Source organism: Nothobranchius furzeri, chromosome 13 (assembly GCF_043380555.1).
Source record: "Nothobranchius furzeri strain GRZ-AD chromosome 13, NfurGRZ-RIMD1, whole genome shotgun sequence".
NCBI classification, from domain to species: Eukaryota; Metazoa; Chordata; class Actinopteri; order Cyprinodontiformes; family Nothobranchiidae; genus Nothobranchius; species Nothobranchius furzeri.
The window spans coordinates 25823455-25837526 of record NC_091753.1 but is presented as its reverse complement, the minus strand read 5'-3'; positions in this window follow the sequence as shown (position 1 = coordinate 25837526).

Sequence of the window (14072 nt, the reverse complement as noted above, 5' to 3'; positions counted from 1 at the left end):
AGATCTTAGACGATATTTTAGCATCCCAAGCCGTTTCAAACGAGGTCGATCAAATTCTAGCAAATTCAGATGAGCCTTCATCAGAAGCAATAAACGAAATTTTCAGACAAATAGAACACCAGCAGCGCGTAAACGAGATCAATCAAATACTGGCAAATTCAGATGACCCATCTCCACAAGCTGTAGATGAAATTTTGAGACAAATAGAACACCGGCAGCGCGTAAACGAGATCGATCAAATACTGGCAAATTCAGATGACCCATCTCCACAAGCTGTAGATGAAATTTTGAGACAAATAGAACACCGGCAGATCGGAGGGAGCGTAAACGCAGCTTTTAACCAGCGTGAAATTAGAGAGAGAGTGTCTTTTCAAGCAATCAACGACCCAGCCGAGTTTTATATTAATCTGATGGAAATATTAAACAGGTTTGCTGAAAGAGGAAGCCAGATCGCACGTCCCAACGATAGAGTCCAGTTTGAAATTAATACTTTGCACACGACGCACCACGTTAATTTTAATTATGACGGATCAAATATGTTAAATCAGCTTCAGTATTTACTGGATCTGTTAGTCCAATCAAATGAAGCATTAGAGGCCGACAACGAATTTAATTTCAGACTGCAAGTGATAAATAATCCTTCCGGCGGTGGGAAACGAAAAATCGAAACCATTCTGGATCACGAATTAGTCAATAAAAAACGAAACCATCTCATTTGCCCTCCAGAGGCCAATCAGCCGTTGTGTTTTGCGCTAAGCATAGCCGGACTGTTAAATCCCTCAGCGAAAGATACAGAATTATTGAATGTGGCTAAAAATATTCATCAACAGGTAGGGCTTCAGGAGCAATCAACCGTTTCATTTAGCGACGTGATTCGATTTGAAAATATTGTTCAAAGAAAAATAATCATTTTTTACAGATCCGACAGAATCATTTCTAAATTTGAAACAGATTTTAGCGATCGGTCAAATCCGTTGTTCATTTTGCTACTGAATCAACATTATTACGGCATAAAAAATATTAAAGGTTTCTTAGGAGCCAAATATTTTTGTTCATGGTGCTTTTCTCCTTATAATAACATGAACGGTGAAAATATATGTAACTCTCATATAAGCTCTTTTATTATTCATTGTTATATGATACTTTTTTTCATTATGGAATCATGTTATAATATCAAAGGCCTCTCTGTGCTTCTCTCCTGCATGAGCTCTAAACAGCTGCAGGAACTCCAAAAGGGAGTGAAAGTGTTCCTTCCTTCAGTTCCTCAATACAAGAACAACTGTCTTTGTTAGCAAAGGATGTTGCAGGATGTGTCCTGGTCATCTCAAGGTTGCATGTCCTTGGGATGAATTGGTCTTTCATTAACAAGGCTATTAGCTGACGTGCGTCTACAGGTGCAGATGGCAGAATTACGTGTGTGTATGGCAAACTGCGTATGTTACATTCCTGTGCTTTTCAATAAAAATCAGCCGTTTCAGCAGAACGGCGAGAGTCTGTCCGAAGCAACTGACGGGAGCAGGTCGCGGGACCTGCTGTATGTTGCAAAGGCTCTCCCCCTCATGAGCGGTGAAAACAGTGACTGGACTTCTGATCATTTGTCTCCACATTCTGCCAACTCAAAAGGTGTTTAACTCCATCTTCTCCGTACCCGTGCTTGGTCTAACAGAAGAAAGACCAACAAATTTGGCGTCACGAACAGGATTTTTTCTTTTTGAAGAAAAAGGAGTTTTTGGAGGACAATTTGACCAACCGACCCAGTGAATGATCTTGGCACAGAACACCGCGGTGGAAAACAAGGTGAGCAGAACCTTATTTCTAAAAACTGCTCATTGGATTTATCCAAAGCCTTTGTGTCCAGAATCATAGTAGCTGTGGTCCTAAAATAATAGTTGGAGAAGAAAGTGGAGACAAGTGCAGAAAAATAAGAGATTTTTTTGTAATGGTTTAATGGTGAAATAAGATAAGGATTTTACAATGGTTTAATGATAAATGAGATAAGGAAATAGTACAGAAGAAGGGTTGGAGGCCCAGGGTTATTAGAGAAGCCCTAAATTCCATTTTCCAGGTCGTGGCTGACCACACTATTTGCTGACGAGTGAATAGAAATATAACGAGGTTATATAAGAGCTTGGCGAAGAGTCCATAGGTGTGGGAACCCTAAAAGTCCACAGGTCGAGGACCTGGTTTGTGTTGAGGCCCTGGGAGGCTAAAGAGAGCTCCCTAAAGCACAGGTCGAGGACCTGGTTCGGGTTAAGGGCAGGGGAGGCTAAAGAGAGCTCCCTAGATTTTAAAGGTCGAGGACCTTTTGTATGAGATGAGAAAAATGTTCTAAGGTAACTGTTTTTGCATAAAATAAGCAATGTTTTAAATATGACAAGCAGCCCAGTTGAAGCCATGAGAAATAAGGTTTTATTGAGAAAGTCAGCAGAAAAGGCGATGAAGGAAAAAGGGGTAGATGTTAACAGTAGAGGTAACTGGAGCAAGATTTGGGAAGTGAAGGCTGCAGAATCGAGAGAAAAAGGCACAGCTGTAGACAAGCTTCACTGTGTGTGTAAGCTGAGTTCAGCCTGTGTGTGTGAGGCGCAGCAAGAGGCTGCTTACGGCTCTGGATTGAAAGTGCAGCACTAGGAGAGTGCAGAATGCAGAGCAGAGTTTTGGGAGCTCCGTGTGTGTGTGTGTGTGTGTGTACAGCGCTGGGTGTGTGTGTGAAGGCCTGATGCGGTACCAGAAAATAAATAAATAAGATAAATAAGAGCTTTAAAAAGTTGCAACTCGTATATGTAAATTACACTGCAGTGCTAAAATTAATGTTTGGAGCTACGCAAAATTCAAATTCTGCAACCCTGTTCTGACCAGTCTTTGAACAGAACACCATAAGTTAATAAATAAAAGGTTTTTAAAGTAACATATGTGTATGTATGTGTGTATGTATGTATATGTGTATACATATATATACATATGTAGTGTACAAGCGTGATAATCATTTGTGTGCGGAGCAGCATGTGAGGGACCCCGATCTGGGGGTTAAGTGGCCTGGAGATAAAAAAGAAAAAAAAAAAAAAACCAATAAGAAATGCAAGTAAGGTTGTATATGACAGCTTTATTTCAGAAATATATGGATATACATATACATAAAGTCAGGTAGCTGCTAAACAGTAAAATCAAAACAGATCTGCAGAAAATAAATATATAAACTATTCCTCAGAGCGCTCTCAAAAAATTGCAATTGGATTTGCTCTAATGTTACATAAGGCCTGCTTGAAAGCATAGTAAGCATTAAATTCTGAAAATAACCAGTGCAGTGTTAAATAAATTCTGTGCTTAAAATATATATATATAGAGAGAGAGAATAAATAAGTGACGGACTGACTTACTTTAAAAAAAAAGGACTGTGACAAACAAAGAATGTCTCTGTGCCTTGTGAATGAGTGAATGCGTGTCTTCTTGCATGAGAAGTAAATGCTGCTTTCGCTGGATCTTCTCCTGAAATGACTCAGTTTTTAATAGAGGGAGCAGCTGCTTGAGAAACGGTGCGGTCCATGTTTTTGCTAGACGGTTATTTAGTTCAAGAGACTGTGGAAACAATAGAAAAAGAATTTATCGTTAGTGTGATGACAAGTAAATCCTTTAAAATACAAAAGTTGCATGGTTGTGGTTATAAAGGAAGTATTTTGTCTGATTATGGGCCGTGGAGTCAGCTGGACTCCCTCGCTCTCTCTGTTTTTCTGTGTAACATGCAGTTTTAAGCAATTTGTGACTTTAGAAAGGATATTTTTCGGTGTTTTGGACGTACCTTAAGGCTCCTGGTTAGGGTATTCAGGAGATCCTTCCTCTCGGACAGATCTAGTGAGAATGACTGGAGTTTCAGCCTGGGGACCTGACTCCACCCACTTTTACACACAAGAATCCCATAGTCTAAAAATAGCACAGGGTGCTGCGAAAAGCAGCTCTTAACTTCTCAGGATCATCTTTATGAAAACCATAAAATTAACAAATAATCAGTCAAGAAACAAAATATTTGTTAAATCTTGCTATAAAACAAAATCCAATAATTGTCTTGCCTCAACTTTAAGGACCATTAACGTTAATGGCTGGATTTTGGGACGCTGAATAATGAAAAAACAGATAAACTAAGTATTATTTCCTGTAACCTGGCTAGAAACTGTACCAGGCTGTTTTGAGTTAAAAACTGGTAGTTATTTTCCTAAAATAAAAATAGATAAATAAAAAATGAAAGGAGGGATCTTGCATTTGGGATAGATTGTGCTTAATGTTTAAAACCTGTGTAGAACTGATTTGATGATTCAGAACAAATTGTGCATAGGAAGTAGTTCAGATTTATTTTTGAGTCAATAAAGTCGACTAATTATTAGAAACCATCGTTGATTTTGATTTGTAAAAAGAGAAAGTTCTGTCATTTCAACCCAATCAACATATTTAAGGAAAACGTTTGCTGTGCATTGTGGTGGGCATGAACTTTACTGGGTGGGCCTGTCACAACCAGCTGCAAAGAATGTTTGGGTCTGACTTCTATACAAAGAGAACCTGGAAGCCCTCACCAAAAACTGTGACTTATAACATCAAGACGGGGAGCACTACAAGATGGACAAAGAGGCAGAAACTTATTTGCCCTGCTGCTGATGAAACAAAGTACAAAAGGGGGAGCATGTGTGCTAACATGTGAACTTTAATCAATGACGGTGGTCATCCTGGACTTACAAAGAGAGGCTCAAAAGAGACTGTTTCCTATGGTTACACCCAGTAAAAGAGTGCTTGCTGCAGTCAGGTAATGAACAAGGCTTTTTGGCAACAACCAGTTGAATTGATGAAATGTCAGAACTGTGGAAAATTTACTAAACTACTGTAGAACATAGTTAACTGAGAAAGTTAGCCTAAAAAAAAAAAGATAATAATAATAACAATAAATAAATAAATAATAGGATTAGTAACCTGGATTTCAGCCCAACTCACCATGGGACGTCAATATAATCTTTATTGTCTTAGGATTCTCAGCTGCAGCGGACATGCAGTAAAGCCTTATTTTCTTTTCAAAACGGAATACATCAGCGTCATCACTTATTTTCATTGGTTAAGGAAACGGTGTCTATTTATAAGTCTAGGAGAACGCTTTAGGCTTCAACAGTTTTCTCCTTCGAGCAAACATGCGCAAATTTCCGGACAGTTTATAGTAACGTTCCATCCCATTCCATTCATTGCATAAAAATAAACATTAAATGAATAATTTGGCATTCAGCTGACTAAATGATTCATGGAACATCTCATCCGAGACAACAGTGTTGTTTCAGCTCCGTTGAGTTTCCCAACAGATCTAGCCAAACCTAGCTGATCCTATATTTTTCTATCAGCTGTAAGTTCTAACGCAGAAAATAATGTTACAAAAATATTGAATAATGGTACCCCTCATTCGATAAAAATTATGTTCACATTTTTCATCTTGTGAAATCTTTAACATAATATTTTTAATTGGCCTTTTTGACGACAATTGGCTAAAAAGTCTTTAAGATTATCATCACAGGATGGCATGATAAATAAGTAAATAACATAAATAAATAAATAGATAAAAATAAGAGAGAAAAAGCAAAATTAATTAAATGAAACGTAATAGTAATAAAACCTTAAATTGATCTAAAATCTGTCATTCAGTGCCACTGGAAAAAGGAAGAGGATAGGGGAGTATTTCTTAGCACAAATCACGTTATTGATTTAGCAATGCAGCTTAATTTCAGACGCTTTAAGGATGATACTAACTTTTGTTATAGATGGAGGAGTAGCACAGAAACACACTTCTAGATGAAGAGATAAGGAAAAAACTGCTGATTACCAATAATATGCACAAACAAACCTGTAACTGCAGTTTCGTTATTTATGAATTAACCTTAAGTAGTGAATTAATTCTTAGGATTTCTTGTGCGAGTAGTGTTCTTAAAAAAGAAAGAAAGAAAGAAAGAAAGAAGGTAAGAAAGACAGGTAGTTTAGGTAAGGGACAACCTGAAACTATTTGGTTGAATTGATAGTAAAAGTGGTTGTCCTAATTTCTAATTGGAGAGATCACACCGCAACATGAGTTTAGAACGGCAGTTATGGGAAGTTTTGTTGGATTAATTTGATTACACGCTTTAGGTCTTATTTTTTTCTTTCCACTGATTTAGCGTTAGGTTAAGTGTTTTCACACTTTCGCTTCAGTCTGACATTTGCTTGGTGTGTGAGGGCACAGAGACGTGTATGGACCGTGTGTTTGACTGTGTTTGTTTTGTTTGTTTGTTTATTTATCTATATGGGCATGGCCGAGCCTTGAGAAACATCAACAAAGCCATTGGACTATTCTGAGTAAATTGACCAATTCAAATTCAGGATCCTGAAACAATTTGGCTATAACCTCTAATTGATGAAGGACATCTTAAGAATTCATTGTACAAGGCTTCCTCTCCAGTGTTGCCAGAACTGTTATAAAACCCATGCATGGTTGTATATTTTAGTTTGATCATTTATACTCATTGAATTATTGTTGTTTGCTTTGTGTTTTAATTTCTTTGTAATTTTTTCTCTGTGACACAGGTGGAGATGCTGGTGGCAAAGTGGATCCCACTCATTTCTTTCTCCCACACACATTCTTACTCTCTCTTTCTCTCTGTGTATGTGCATGTGTATGTGTTTGTGTGTCTGTGTGTGTCCATGTCGTGATGTCACTGTACCTTTAATTGCGCTTGCTGTTCGTAACTGTATGTGTCTGATGTTGAAGGTATCAGAGGCTAGGGTCAGTAAGAGCTAGGACATTTTTGTGCATAGCCTTTAATCCCTAGGCGATCGGTTCGGGGAACTTCTGGTCCGGCCGGAGTGTGAATCTTCCTACCAACTATCTGCCAAGATCAATTGGACTGCACAAGCCGAGAAAGCCTTCATTGGACCAAAACTACACACACGAAGATACTTCGCCTTCGGTGCCAGGCGTCTGGGTCCTGCTGAAGGTCACCAAAAGAAAGTGGACGGAACCAAGGTGGACCGGGCCATACAGGATCACGGAGAGGACGTCACACGCTGTCCGGCTGGACGGTAAAGGAGACTCCAGGTACCACTGGACCCAGTGTGCTGCAGCGGAAGAGCCACACCGCACCCTGATTGAGGTTCAAGAGAACCTGTCACAAAGGGAGGAGCCTAACCTGGAAGAGAAGCAGCCGACATCTGCCTGACCAGGAGAAGTACCCAAGGACCAGGACGAGAAGCAGCTGACATCTGCCTAACCAGAGAAAGGATCCAAAAACCAGGAAGAGAAGTAGCTGACTACAGTAGCGTGCCAAGCTACCAATTCTGCGGGACGAGGTAGCATGCCAAGCTGCCACCACATCCTGCAGGACGAGAATCGTGACATCATCACCCCCTGCAGCTGCCTGGAGCCAGTGAAGGGACCTCAACAGGGGGAAGAAGTAACCACCCTATGAACATTCTACAAGGGTTATATTTGACACCCTCATTTACCTTACAAGGGTTATATTTTATACCCACTACTCATTTTATATTATTATTCATTTACCTGTTTAGTATTAGATATATGTTTACACTCATTGCATTTCCAAACTCAATTCTGAATGTACAGATTGATCACCATTGCCATCTCTCCTCCACCTGCTGACCCAATTATCCAGATGCCCTTGTTACTAGCCAATCCTAACATCTATTTGGGAAGGGAACCCTCTGATGACAGTGATGACTCTCATGATGAAGAAGATGATGTTAGAGTGTGAGAATGTTCAGTGATTTATGTAACAATCCCTTCACCTGTTCATTTCTATGAGTTTTTTGATTGTGTTGTTTTTATTTTTTGATCATTGATGACCTAGGCATGCCCACTCTGTGCCAAAAGGTGTTCGCCCCAAAATGGGGGGACATGGGGGAATTTTCCCTATTTGACGTACGATAATTAGGGTTTTTCGCCCTCATACGGTGAGCATGCGATCCATTCATGTTGTAACATGTTCAGTTAAAAATATGATCATGTTTTTTGTATTACTTTACTGCTGGAAATATGAGAAGCTGTAATCTGATTGATTGTTTGTATTTGTATTTTAAAACTTTGCTTATTGGATTCTTTTTGATGGAATTTGGTGTTATTGTTTTGATTATCTTTATTGAACTCTTAAAAGAGTTCAAAAGGGGGATTGAAAATATATGTAACTCTCATATAAGCTCTTTTATTATTCATTGTTATATGATACTTTTTTCATTATGGAATCATGTTATAATATCAAAGGCCTCTCTGTGCTTCTCTCCTGCATGAGCTCTAAACAGCTGCAGGAACTCCAAAAGGGAGTGAAAGTGTTCCTTCCTTCAGTTCCTCAATACAAGAACAACTGTCTTTGTTAGCAAAGGATGTTGCAGGATGTGTCCTGGTCATCTCAAGGTTGCATGTCCTTGGGATGAATTGGTCTTTCATTAACAAGGCTATTAGCTGACGTGCGTCTACAGGTGCAGATGGCAGAATTACGTGTGTGTATGGCAAACTGCGTATGTTACATTCCTGTGCTTTTCAATAAAAATCAGCCGTTTCAGCAGAACGGCGAGAGTCTGTCCGAAGCAACTGACGGGAGCAGGTCGCGGGACCTGCTGTATGTTGCAAAGGCTCTCCCCCTCATGAGCGGTGAAAACAGTGACTGGACTTCTGATCATTTGTCTCCACATTCTGCCAACTCAAAAGGTGTTTAACTCCATCTTCTCCGTACCCGTGCTTGGTCTAACAGAAGAAAGACCAACAACGGACATCATTGTAAATGGTTCTGTCGCATGTGTAATACCGATTTATGCAAACGAACAGAAACGTCTCTCATCACATGTTCTGATTGTAATCGAATATGCCAAAATGTAATATGTTTTCAAACTCACAAAACACCTGTTTTAAGGCCTCAAGCAAACAGGTTAGTTTCTCCTTGCGAAATGTTTAAAAAATGCACCATTTGTAAACAAACTTATTACATCGCCATGGGTGGAAATGGTTCACAGCACGTTTGCTCAGCGACCAAATGCATCGTTTGCAAACAGTCGGTGGTCACGGATGATCATCGCTGTTTTATTCAGCTTGAAAAAAAAGATGACGGTTTATCGGAAAAGGTTATTTATTACGACACTGAAACGTTTACGGATCAGAACGGTGTGCATACACCTTTTTTAATCCGTGCAAAATCCGATTCAGGCGACGTTTGGGAGAAATTTGGTTTAGATTGCATTAAAGATTTTATTATGCAGATGCGTCGTCCTAAATTCAGCAATTATACATTTGTTGCAGACAATGCGCGTGGATTTGATGCTTATATAATTTTGAGAGCTATGTGTCAATTAAAAATTGTTCCCAAAAATATACTCATGCAAGGCTGTAAAATCCTGAGTTTTCACGATCCAGATTTCGGGCTGAGATTCATAGACTCCTTAAGTTTTCTCATGATGAAATTAGCCAACCTTCCAGCTGCTTTGGGCTTTACAGATAAAAGTAAAGGTTATTTTCCTCACAGATTTTCATCGCTTGAACATCTGAATTATAAAGGACCTTATCCAGATGTCAGCCATTATGGGTTTGAACAAATGTCTCCGGAGCATAAAAAAATATTTTTAGAATGGTACACCGATGTGTCTAAACAGCAGCTGTTTGATTTCAGAAAGGAGGCCGTGTTTTATTGTAGAAACGATGTGGAAATTCTGCGTAAAGCATGCGGTATTTTCAGAGAGGAGTTTTTTAATGAAACAGGTATCGACCCGCTGAAATCTGTCACGATCGCTTCAGCTTGCATGCGTGTGTTTAGATCAAAATTCCTAAAACCAGACACATTGGCCATTCCTTGTCCGCTCGGCTATCGACCGCAACAAAAACCATTTTCAAGTTCAAGCATCGTGTGGCTGGAATGGGTTTCACGCAGTCAAAATCTAGACATTCAACACGCTTTAACGCCTTTGGGGGAGTATAAAGTGGGAGATTTTTATCTCGACGGATATGCTGTGATTTCAGGCGTCGAACAAGGGTTTCAGTATATGGGTTGTTTTTTCCACGGCTGTCCAAAATGTTTCTTACAGTCATCCATATGTCCTCTGAGAAAAATCACTTTTGGTGAAATTTATGACAAAACCGTCGAAAAGCTTCAGTCGTTGGAAACTGTGCATCCATTAAAAATGAATGTCATTTGGGAACATGATTGGCAGGAGATGGTAAAAACTGATCCGGACGTGAAACAGTTTGTCTCAAGATTTGACCCACCGCCAGCTCCTCTTTTACCTCGTGAAGCCCTGTATGGAGGCAGAACTTGTCCGGTTCGGCTGAGGCATTCGGCTCAGAGCGGTGAAAAAATCCACTATGTGGATTTTACGAGTCTGTACCCTTATGTAAACGCCACACAGGCTTATCCCATAGGCCATCCCAAAATTCATGTTAAAAATTTCAGAGATCCAAGTCACTATTTTGGCTTGATTAAAGCTGTCGTTTTGCCACCCAGAAAACTGTTTTTCCCTGTTCTGCCTTTTAAAACATCCAAAGGTAAACTTGTTTTTACACTATGTCGCACATGCGCTGAAATGAATAATCAATCTGATTCTTGTTCACACAGCGCGTCTCAACGTGCTTTGACGGGCGTTTGGGTGAGTGTAGAGTTCAATTACGCTTTGGAGTGTTGGTCTTTCTTCTGTTAGACCAAGCACGGGTACGGAGAAGATGGAGTTAAACACCTTTTGAGTTGGCAGAATGTGGAGACAAATGATCAGAAGTCCAGTCACTGTTTTCACCGCTCATGAGGGGGAGAGCCTTTGCAACATACAGCAGGTCCCGCGACCTGCTCCCGTCAGTTGCTTCGGACAGACTCTCGCCGTTCTGCTGAAACGGCTGATTTTTATTGAAGATTACAGGAATGTTACATACGTAGTTTGCCATGTACATACGTCAATGATCATGACAGGTAAAGAATAACAGCCTTGTTAGTGGACAGTTAATTCATCACGAGAACATGCATCCTTGAGATTACCAGGAACATCCTGATACATTCATGACAGGAGAAGATACATTCACTGGTACCGAGAGGCACTGAGTGGAGATGGAATGTGCACACTCCCTTCTCTGGTGCAGGAGAAGATATACAGCTATTAATCTTTGTGTAGAGGCCTTGAGCATCCTTGGTAACTGGTACAAGAAGAGACTGCAATGTCTCACTCCCTTTTGGAGTTCCTGCAGCTGTTTTTAGAGCTTGTGCAGGAGAGAAACACAGAGAGGCCTTTGATATTATGACATGATCCCATAATGAAAAGAGTAGCATGTAACAATGAATAATAAAAGAGCTTATATGAGAGTTACATATATTTTCAATCCCCCTTTTGAACTCTTTTAAGAGTTCAACAAAGATGTAGGAAATCAAAACAACAACACCAAATTTCATCAAAAAGAATCTAATAAGCAAAGTTTTAAAATACAAATACAAACAATCAATCAGATTACATTTTCTCATATTTCTAGCAGTAAACTAATACAAAAAACATGATCATATATTTAACTGAACATGTTACAACATGAATGGATCGCATGCTCACCGTATGAGGGCGAAAAACCCTAATTATCGTACGTCAAATAGGGAAAATTCCCCCATGTCCCCCCATTTTGGGGCGAACGCCTTTTGGCACAGAGTGGGCATGCCTAGCTCATCAATGATCAAAAAAATAAAAACAACACAATCAAAAAACTCATAGAAATGAACAGGTGAAGGGATTGTTACATAAATCACTGAACATTCTCACACTCTAACATCATCTTCTTCATCATGAGAGTCATCACTGTCATCAGAGGGTTCCCCTCCCAAATAGATGTTAGGATTGGCTAGTAACAAGGGCATCTGGATAATTGGGTCAGCAGGTGGAGGAGAGATGGCAATAGTTATCAATCTCTGGACTAATTGCCTAAGACAGGGGATACAGCAGCAGCCGCAAGTAACAAGAATGGCAGCGAAGACAGACATGGACACCAGGACGGAGGAAACGAGGGATTTGTATTTACCAAATACATCAAGCCAAGAGTCCCACATGGAGGTGTCTACACCAGAGTGGGATTTCATTTTTTCTGTCAGAGCGGAGGCCGTCTAAGGCCTTAGTTAAGCTACCGTCCGAGGCCGTTGTTGAGGGTCTGACCTCATGAGGAAATTACTATGCAGTGATTTTCTCCAAAATGACTGTGCTTAAATTGCTCTGAAAAGCAAATAATCACATCAGCGCCAAGAAACTTCATTTCCCATGATGCTTTGCACACGGAAGCATTGTGATGACGCCACCGCCTAGTACCAGAAACACGTTCTGCGCATGTGCGGGAAGCCGTGGAGCTTTTCCCGCGAACTAAGACCATAAATCTTCAGCAGAGACAAAGAAACCTCGTTCTTTTGCCCAGGATACCTGGCGGTAAGGACACGCTTGTCGAACGCTCCCTCAACTTGAGCACGCGGAAGCTCTAAGTGCCAAGTTGAGCCCACGCAACCGCTGGAAACTACACTCAACTCCATCGGGACCTGACTGGGAACGAGCGGAGCTCCATTCAGCTCTCAGAGACGCTCCGTGGAGAAACACTCGTGGAGCCAAACAACGGAGAAAGCATTAAACCGACGGATGACGCTGAAAACTGCGGAGAAAACGGAGAACCGTCAAATCATAACAGCGGGGACGCCTTGCTGCTTTGGTGATCAGAAAACTCATTTTTTTCTCTCTCCTTTTCTTCTCCCGTTTCCTCTATAGTCCAGAATAAGCAATAAAACCGCGCTATTGCTTAAAAAGTAGCTTCGTGTTTTCCTCTTTCGCTCCCAATTCGTCCTTCGGGTCATTTTGAAAGAATAAACTGCTTATTGATCATCGCTTTTAGTCGTCAGCTCTGGCCAGGCTGCCGACTCCTTTTTGATTAAATAATTTACAAGTGACCTTTTGTTGTTTGTTAACTTTTGAAGTGTTTGAGTTAAGTTTTACTGTGATTCTAAGCCACTAAGTGTTCGGGAAAGTAGGAAACTTTACACATCCAGGTCTCCTGTTGAATGCGAGGGGAGGGGCAGAGCCCCACACACACTCACAGCTCACTTTCCCCCACCTACTCTGGGGAAACAAAGACCCATTCATCTCTCACACACACACACACTCACTCACACACACCACACAAACACCTTGAACATTATTTTGAATATACATCCTTTTATTATATCACATGGTTATTATTCATTTATGCCACTGTTTATTCATTTGACAAATTGTTAATTAAACGTTATAAAATTCAGATTTTCGTCTCCAGTAGCTTTGTTGTGTCGAAGAGAAGTCTCTGCTCCAAGGATTCTACGAACTTCAAGAAAGACTGATAAGAGTTTTGGATTCAATTTTTCCCCGGTAAAAGGGGAATGGTGCCCCGTATATCTAAGAATATCTTAATTAATTAATAAATCAGTAAATATTCCCATATTTACAGAATTTATTGAAGAATCCAAAAGTAAGTTGAAGCTTACTAATTGTTCGCTCCTAATAACCCCAACACCGTATTGTTGGGGATGTTGGTGCTAGCGGGGTATCCTTAGGGGATGTAGGGGGTGAGGGTGGCAAGGGGAGGTCATTACAGAGGAACAAAATAGCCAATGGGATACATAGCAGGATAACAGTGAGAAGTAGGATCAGGAGACGCTGCCTGCACGTGAGGATGGGAGGGAATGGCCAGGACATAATTAGACTTATGAAGGTGTTAATTTAAGAAATTGTATGGGTTGTAGCTGCTGTAATCAGTACCAGAGAACGCGCTATAAGCTAAAATTGCTATCGTTACCAAATCCTCTAAATCAGAGAAATCGCGAAAGTATCTGTCGTTCCACAACCCCAACCTACTGTCCCTGTATGCCAACCGGTTCAGCTTACTTGGATACCAGACTAATGTAAAGGATTCTTGTTGAATTATGTTACCCTCAGAATCTTCTTCTGGCCAGGACAAGTGAGTGATCAATATGTACATTAAGTTGTAGAAATGCAATGAGCACAAACATATATCTAATACTAAACAGGTAAATGAATAATAATATAAAATG